Here is a 9,446-nt window from a genome sequence, read left to right as displayed (position 1 = left end):
CCAGAGAACTAGCATAAGCCTCTATAGGAACAAGCTCTTGGAAGATGTAACTATACTGACCATGAACTAAACCTACCGCATCATCTAGAAGTAGCCAGGTAGCATGTCCTACTTTTTATCCCTATATGCCCAGCGCCGGCCGGAGAACTAAATAATGCTAGCAGAGGGAAATATAAGACCTGACTCACCTCTAGAGAAATGCCCAAAAAAAGGAGACAGAAGCCCCCCACATATATTGGCGGTGATATGAGATGAAACAACAAACGCAGCAGGAAAATAGTTTTAGCAAATTTGAGGTCCGCTTTCTAGATAGCAGAAGACAGAAAGCATACTTTCATGGTCAGTAGAAAACCCTAACAAAACACATCCAGAAATTACTTTAGGACTCTGGCATTAACTCATAATACCAGAGTGGCAATTCCTGATCAACAAGAGCTTTCCAGACACAGTAACGAAACTGCAGCTGTGAACTGGAACCAAAATACAAAAACACACAAGGACAAGAGTCCAACTTATCTAGTAGATGTCTGGGAGCAGGAACAAGCACAGAGAGGCTTCTGATAACATTGTTGACCGGCAAGCATCTAACAGAGAAGCCAGGTTATATAGCGACACCCAGATCTAATCAGAACAGGTGAACAGGGAAGATGATGTCACAAGTTCAATTCCACCAGTAGCCACCGGGGGAGCCCAGAATCCAAATTCACAACAGAAGGCCATGTGGTGTAGGCCTATCCACATTGGCCAACATGCCTTCACCACTATCAACTGAGGAGCACTCATGAATTCTTGTGAAGTTGTTTAAAACAACACAAGTTTTTATTACTTCATTAACATTTGCCTCACTCAACTGAATGGCAGACTGGAGGACCCTCCATTTGGGACACAGAATGCCAAAGGCGCACTCCACCAGTCACCGCACCCGTGAAAGTCTCAAATTAAACACCCGCCGCCGGTGGTCCAGGTTGCGACGGGGATAAAGCCTCATGACATGCCTGGTCAACTGGAAGGCCTCATCTGCCACAAGTACATAAGGGACTGCTTCAGCATTGGAGCCTGGAAGTTGTCGTGGTGATGGGAGGTCCAACTGGTTTTCACATAGCCGCCGACCCATAATGGAAGAATTCAAGACTCTAGAGTCTCCCGTTTGCCCATAGGCCCCAATATCTACAATTATAAACCTGTAGTGACTGTCAACTACAGCTAACAGAACTACAGGGAAAAACTGCTTATAATTATTGAATTGGGAGCCCGAGTTATGCGGCTTACGCACCCTGATATGTTTCCCATCCAGGGCTTGTGAGGAAAATCACAAGTGTCCTTAAATCCATGGTCTATTTTGAGCCAATCCTGCCTTTTGGGCTCGGGCACCACAAGTTCGTGTAGTTTTTCCCATATTTGAATTCATGTATCCCGCACTATGCCGGAAATAGTGGAACGTCCTATCAGAAATTCCAGATGGATTCCGGCATAAGACAATCCAGTTGACAGGAAGCTGAAAGCACACAACAAAAAAAATATTAGTAATGTAAGAATGCTTGATAGAAAGCATAGCAAAGCCGAGTAATATGAGGATATAAAAAGGCAGGAGACCAGTGTACCTTCCAAAATCTACACTGGCTACTTACATTTTACATTAGCTACATATTTGCATATGATTTTGGTTTAATTTAGTAATATAATTTAAATCAGCTGCTAGGAAATACAAAATAAAAAAAAACATCATCAACATACATATGAGAGGATGGTGAATACATACCGAAAGGTAAGGAGAAGACGCTCCTCTGCAGATATGCATTTCCGCATCCTTGTATCCTGATATGTGATTCCTGGACGTACTGTCTCCAACAAGATGTCATAGGTGGGTATTGTCATGCGACAGTACTGATAGAATGTGTCCGGATGTTTCCGCAGAGCTGTATACAGCCTGTGAAAATGGCCTTTAGTGAGGCGTTACCTGAAAAGTGGATGCACCCACATTCTTCTCCTCCTTCGCGGATCCACTATCACGGGGTATGGGTGGCCAAAGCGGCGTGACAAGACCCAGTTAAATAACACTCGCTGAGTTTGTGTGAATTGCAGGAGGTCACACATGTTGCCAAAGTACCACCAAAACACCAACAGAAGCACAGCAACAAAATGGCCATATGGGAGGGTTCCACCTGTTGTAGAGGCAATAAATAGGGTTGCTGATGATGATTTAAATTAATTGCAGGCCTCAAAACCGTTAAATGTCCATTTTGTAAGGTTGCGTGAAAAAAACGCATTACCGGTGTCATACGGATTACATACGGAGGATGACATGCGTAAAATACGCAGACACACCCTGCCTACGGATGACATACGGATCACTGTTTTGGGATCATTTCTGCGTATTACGCTTGTAAAAAACGGGCCGTATTTCCCTACGCTGAGTGTGACCCCGACCTATCAGTGTGTACATTACACACCGCTAAGATTCGGCAAGCTGCAGGAGTTGCAGAAAATGTCCTCAGGGGTGGAAAACCCCTTTAACTACCATGAATATAATAATACAAAATATGTATGTTGCCCATGAAGACATAAAAACACATTAAAAAAAGCCCTTAAAGGGAACCTTTCACCTGATACATGTAGTCCGAACCGCAGGGAGCATGACTCAGAGTGTGGCGGCACAAATGGGCCTAGGAGCTTCACGCTATGTCTCTGCGGTCTGCACTGATGATACATGCCCTACTAATTGTTTCCTTCATTGATCTGTAAGATACATCTTCTCTACCTTGTCTAACAGCAATAAATATCCTTGGACTGGTGACACCCACTGACATATAGAATAAAAAGGAACTTAGAAAAATAAAACTTGACAATTTTACAATTTATGGCTCAATGGAAAATCCAGCGATCTTTGATGAATATATTTCTGAAGATTTTCCATACAGGTAATTTGTGAAATATTCCTGAAGAGTGCTTTAGGCATTTCATGATTCCAAAACTTTTGAAGAAAAGTTGTGTCACACCTTAAAATGTACAGACCCTCCTCATACGTGTATTTGCATAGCCCCCCATGTTAACAATATTTCAGCTTTTTCTGACAAGTACAGGAGTCGTCCAGCCCACACCTATAAGACTAAATTAAGAGAAGTTTTCTGTGCAGACCTAAGAGAGGAGGATTAGCAATAACATGGGGAAGAAACCCTGTGGCTATTAACATCTGCAGCCCGGCTCCTTCTCTACAGCCCCTGATCTCATCACACATCGCTTCATTCACAGGTAAATACACCTTTCATCCGGGATTTAGTAATCATGGCGTTTACCATTTTCTGCTGTTCCTTGGCTATAGCCACGTACTGAAACCTATTGCGTTTAAGGCTTATTTTGGCAAAAAATGTTGGCTACTTTTCTTTACAAATTGCCTCAAATAATAAAATAAACATGAAAATAAAAAATAAATAAAAAATAGATTTTTTAACTTGCATACATACTGTACCATTTTGGGAATAAGTATGTCATTAATTATGTAACTATAAAAAAAAGGGGAGAAAAGAAAACATAACCTGTCTAACATGAAATACTACTACTACTAATAATAATAATAATAATAATAATAATAATAAAAATAATAGCTCACAGGGGACAAAACATATCCTGCCTAACATAATAATAATAATAATAATAATAATAATAATATTAAAAAATTATTATTATTATTTTTTTTTTTTTATTATTTTTTTATGTTAGGCAGGATATGCTTTTTACCTTGTGAGCTATTATTATTATTATTACTATTATTTTATGTTAGGCAGGTTATGTTTTTTCCTGTGAGATATTATTATTATTATTATAATTATTAGCTGTTAGTGCTGGCTAAATAGCTTGTCCAATCATTATTGTTTAACTCTGCTAAATGTTGCAAAAATATACAGTACATTTTTCAATTGCTGTATATATATATATTTATTTATTTATTTTAGTTTTCTTTTTTATAAATGTACCTTCATGTAGATATTGCTGCCACATATCTGTTATGACGCCCTCTGCCACTTATAATGGGCTGGTCTGCACAATAGCAAAAATCACTCCACTGGACATGTACAAGAGGATCTGGGTGGTCTGACTGAGCTACTGAGCATGTGTGACCATGCAGCACTGGACACATTAGGTGAACATTCTGAGAGGGAATCAAACGAACACCAGGGGGCGATATAGTGAGTAGATAATCACAATATTTCTATATAAAATCAAAAACAATAGTTATTCCATTAGAAAATTTGTTACATTTTGGTACATATTAAAGACCATCCTCATCATCGTCATCAAACAGCACATTCCAGCAGTTCCATTACTTTGCACATGCAATGTTCACTCTATGTATTGTTCAGATTTAATGCAATAAAGACATAATCTGGTGGAGGTACATGAGTACAGGGGGAGCAGAAGTCTGAGATGGAAAGACAAGGGTCTGCTCTTAGTTCAGAGTCACTGCGGTCCATCAGCTGTGTTCAATATTGCAGTATTAGCTTTAGTTGGTTGAGCTGCAATACCAAATGCTGCCTATAGACAAGAGGGGGCGCTGTTTCTGAGAAAAAAATACACCTTTGATTTTTATCTCATGCAACCCATTTAAAGGAATAGTTAAGCAATAATGACTTTGGAATATGTATTTTGATATCCCATAATTGGTTCACATCTCATCTACTCTCCAAATTATCATTCTCTAAGCTTCCACCAATTATAAGCTACAAGTTCAAAGTCCTAGAGGGACCAGTCTAAGTATTAATTAATCTAGTTATTGCCTCATTCTAAAGACATTTATGTAGGGCAGAATATGTGTGTCTGGAAACCAAATTCTTACAATTAACCATAATAACAATTATGGCCCTGTGCACACCTGGCAGATTTGTTGCATTTTTGTCGCTTTTCTTCTGCACAGATTTGTCAGCAAAGTGAATGAGTATCCTGAAGCCTCGTGCACGTGTTGCTTATTTTTGATTTCCAGATTTGGTGCAGGTATAAATCCACAGCATGTCAATTCTTTCAGCAATTCACCAATACTAATGAGTGGGGAAAAATAAGCAACAAAAACACATGTAAAAAATGCATCAAAATGCAACATGAACGCATCTATTTTACGATACGCTTTTCCTGCCAAGAGAGGCAGAAATGGTGTAGAAATTAAATCCTTTACGAGTGCACATACCCTTATACATACACATCGGTGTGCGCTTAAAGGCTCTTTTGCAAAATATTATAGGGCAAACAATTACTGATACAATTATTGGTTCCCGTGTACTTTGCATATCGTTTGCAGCATACCCCGTGTTTCCTAGGATGGATGTGCTACTGGAAATTATATTTTGTAGGTCCCATAAAAGTTGCAGTCAGCCATTGAGCTCATTCATTAGTTGTCCAGTACCATATTTACATGGGCCAATTGTTTTATTTTATTCCCACTGCACCCCTGATTATGCCCTTTTTTTTTCTTTTGTTTTAATCCGCCAATTGGTTCAAGCAATACGGATCCATTAATTTAGTGCTAATTCTTATGGTCTTTACAATGAGGCATAGTGCATAGTTTACAGAATTCTATTGGGGCATGTTTTTAGGATGCTCTGCATAATTACCCTGCAAGCACCAAGAGTAGGAATAAATGAGTAAGCGGATTTAAGAAAAAAGAGGACTCAGAGGAGCACATAAATTAAGAGCAAAAACTGTTCACTTTTGACCTGGTGACAAAACCTCTTTGAAAAAGACTTACTGTGCCATCTTTAGGAATGATAGACACCATGGCAAGCTTTTAGTCACTGCCAAGTACTCGATAGTTACAATGAAGGGATAATAACTTCTATAGAGTACTTGTCACTCAGTGCCTTAGGACTGTGTGCGTTACCAGGTCCCTAGAACTAATGGGGCCCAAGTCTATCCCTGTCCCCCAGATTATTCCTGAAGGTGGAGGCGCCGGGTTCATGTGCCTTGTTATGCTCTTATATTGACCCTTATCTGCCCCCTCCACCACCCAGAGTGGCGGAAAGCCAAAGTGTATAGGAATACAGTAACCATACAAACAAGGGAAAATGGACTGGGATAAATGAAAATAACAATCATACAAAATACACTCACCAAAAAACAGAGTGGGGCATTATAGGAAGGAGAAACAAAATAGGAGAATATGAGGATGTATACACAGACAAAACTACAAGCAACAGTCTCCTTAAGAACTCTCCAAACGCCAACTCCAACCACGAACTACTACTCCAACTCCAAACCAGGCAGTAAGAACTAACACTGGCAATTCCTACGTGCCAGTGTTGAGCATGTATAGCAGAGGGGAGTGGCCAACACTGAACAATCCAGGTAGGAAGCTTCAACTGACCAGATTAACTCTTGCACTGCCAGCAAGGAAAAAAACTGCACTGTTTAATAAGATGGTGAATTACTTCTAACCAGTGCAGGAGTTCATGAAACCAGAAGTCACGATCTTATGCCCCCTCTCTGTCGCTGTATCACCGTGACAATACTCTAATACAGAGCACTCATCAACACATTTAGGAAGTGTCTTTTGCTATAATGTACCTGAAGAAGGAGTCAACACTATTGTATGAATAAAGAACCTTTTGACACACATCCAGCTTGTGACTTTTTGACAGAACCTGCGGATTACCGATACTGTTTCTTCTCAGTTGTAAAAGTGGGACATGTTGCAAAGAGGTAGAACTGTAATTGGGCCAATTATTCTCATTATTATGTTGGTATAACTTTTTCCTTTCCAGAAAACCGAGCGTAGAGGGAACACAGGTTTTTATTAGGGATTAGGGAGTTGTGACTCTGCTTTCTTAGACACCTCAATCGCACATCTATCTAGTTATACATGGATACTTTCTTTGCTAATTTATTATAATGCAACCATTAAGACGCACCGTCCAGAACAGGGACATAGCCAAGGGGATAGCTAGCAGGGTTTGTATCCTTGGTCACAAGACACTTTTTCTAGGTCAGAGTTTTAAGATACAGGATAATGGACATAGAGGCTAGTTTTTGCCGTTGGGGGGAGTAAAGTGTAGTTACGTCATCTTATGGAATGGGGTAACAAAGCCTATGGAATCTGTAATGGTGCTTCTTCGAGACCTTAACCAGTTCTCCCAAAGACATTGCATAGTGGACAGCACAAGGATACATTTATTTTTGCTAATCAAGACTTCAAAAAAAGATAGCAAGGAAGTTGCAAGATTACCATCTAGTTTCCTTTTGATCATTCTTACAATTATTACAATACATATTTTATATAAACATCAATCACTATATTTTAGTACTAGACATTTCTTGATATGACACTATATAATCATGATATCATAAAATCTGATAGTTCTATAAAATGGAAGGCAACACAGGTTTAAACAAGACGATTGAAGCCGTTTCGAACATTTTTGTAATTTTTATGACCGCCAGCTTTGAGAAATTCTTAGCAAAACCACGGACTTGCCCCTGAGACATGTGAACTGAAGCTCTAGCTCTAGGGCTGATATATGAAGCTTAATCTGGGAATACATTTCTTTTTATCGCATGCTTCTAAAATATGTGTATCATTGCATTACTAATCGGCTATGTGGCAGATTCCAGACACAAGTATGTCCTGATATCTGGAGGCATTCTTATATAGAAGTCCAGAATACCTGTGATAGCCTTAAAGTTTAATAAACTAGTAATAAGTTTTCATTGTGCCCAAACCAAAGGCACAATGAATCGGACACTGGCTCCATAATTTTACGCAAGTATGTTTTACCGTATGGCATTTCAAAGGTAACATTTTGTTAAAAGCTGGCTGTGAACCATGGTACAGGTGACAAGTTCAGTAACTCAATCTGTGGTTGCTTCTCCCCACCCTCTTTCCCTTGAGTGACATGTCTCTCCTTATGTGTGTGTATATGTAATTCGTAAAACATACCTAGCTGAAATAATGCAGTCAGTATCTGATACATGCCGCTTGTGGTTTGGTCAGCATAAATCAGCTGTCAGGTTCTTTTAAAGTGTTCCCCAAAAATCCAATGTTTCTCCTTGAGGAGAGTGACATGTCAAACCTGACATACATATTTTTTTAAGCCATAATGCTCCTCTGGGAAATATGCACATTTTCTTTTCGGAGAGGAAGAGGACTAGAACTCTAGTGCTGCCTAAAGGAAGTAGCAATCCTAAAAGTACTTCCTATAGGTGGAACTAGAGTTCTAGTCCTCTTCCTCTCTGAAGGGACAATTTGCATATTCCCCAAAAAATAAGTTATCTTTTATGAAAAGCATAGGGATTAACTTGCTGTTTACTGGTGGTCCGAACACCAAGACCCTCCAGAGATCCTGAGATTGAGGTTCCTGAATCACCGAGAAATGGCTCTAAGGCCCTATATTGAAAGGACCAGAGGTGCACATGCTTTTATATGAATATGGGAATTCCAGAGAAAGTGGAGCGCTGTACTCAGCTATTTCTGGCAGTTCCAATAAGGATGCATAGGGACAGATACATGGGACCCCAATTGTCAGACCCCTAGCAATCAGCAAGTTATAGCTATCCTATAGAGAGGGTTTTTTTTGGAGGGGAATGACCCTTTAACAGGGAGAATACAATTAAATAAAGTTAAATAAATAAAGAAATATAAATCTTCCTTTAAATTTATTTGTACAACCAGCTGGATGTACTTTCAAACAGCTAATAATGATGTAGGTTCCTCACTGTGGTAATAGATTGAATACAGATATAAAAAAACTGATCATCACATCCAAACATAAATCAGGTCTGAACAGGTGCTTACCTAGAGTCGCCAACTCCTATGAATCAAATAGATAAGGCAGCATTCTGTAGCACTATAGCATGCAAACATAAATATGAAAATTGAATTGCATTACTGCACTAGAAATATGAAAAATTGAGAATGCTTAGTGCATAAATTGGCCAATTCATGTGTACCTGACAGCCACGTTAAGGTGATTCTCGTTGCCAGGACCTAATGCCAATCCTCTCTTAGACAGTCTACATCTCTCTGGGAACCTAACATGTATCATCTCTTGGACTGAAATCTATATCTCTGTGGAGGGGTAGAATCCTGCTGCAATTAAAAACACCTGAGGCTAAGGGGCGGAGTGCTCAGTCAGAAGGCTAATACATACAAATATCAAAAAAACTGCCCGTCACATCCAAACATAAATCAGGTCTGAACAGGTGCTTACCTACAGTCACCAACTCATATATATATATATGGTCAGAGAGCCGCGGTTCCCACGCTGTCAAAAGACAGTGTGAGTTCTCAGCTGTGATCGGAGGTATAAAGTTTACCTCTGGTCACTGGTGTCAGCGGATGGGACTATAGTTCCCATCACCGGACACCTGCTAATAACAGCAAGAGCAGGAGGGTGATGGGAGTATTCATTAGCCAGCTTCGGCGCTGTAAATAAATAATTTTTAAAAAACCCGGTGTGGGTTCCCCT

General features: G+C 39.6%; 1 protein-coding gene and 1 long non-coding RNA gene across 3 annotated transcripts in view; one reads left to right on the top strand and one right to left on the bottom strand.

The window, feature by feature from the left end:
- Positions 1-3,090: 3,090 nt before the first annotated feature.
- COL28A1 (collagen type XXVIII alpha 1 chain) overlaps positions 3,091-9,446 on the top strand; it is a 66,451-nt gene continuing 60,095 nt past the window's right edge. For both annotated transcript variants that reach the window (XM_077272768.1, XM_077272769.1), the window contains exon 1: positions 3,091-3,249. The gene's annotated coding sequence lies outside the window, so the exon portion shown is untranslated. The remainder of the gene's footprint in view (positions 3,250-9,446) is intronic.
- Positions 4,459-8,827, bottom strand: LOC143785976 (uncharacterized). Its single transcript, XR_013218183.1, has 3 exons — positions 8,774-8,827; positions 4,868-5,030; positions 4,459-4,555 (listed from the first exon to the last, which is right to left on the bottom strand). It is a non-coding gene; the product is annotated as an uncharacterized LOC143785976 (long non-coding RNA).

This window comes from Ranitomeya variabilis, chromosome 7, assembly GCF_051348905.1.
Source record: "Ranitomeya variabilis isolate aRanVar5 chromosome 7, aRanVar5.hap1, whole genome shotgun sequence".
NCBI classification, from domain to species: Eukaryota; Metazoa; Chordata; class Amphibia; order Anura; family Dendrobatidae; genus Ranitomeya; species Ranitomeya variabilis.
Note: the sequence above shows the minus strand (reverse complement) of the source record. Positions and strands in the feature narration are given on the sequence as shown.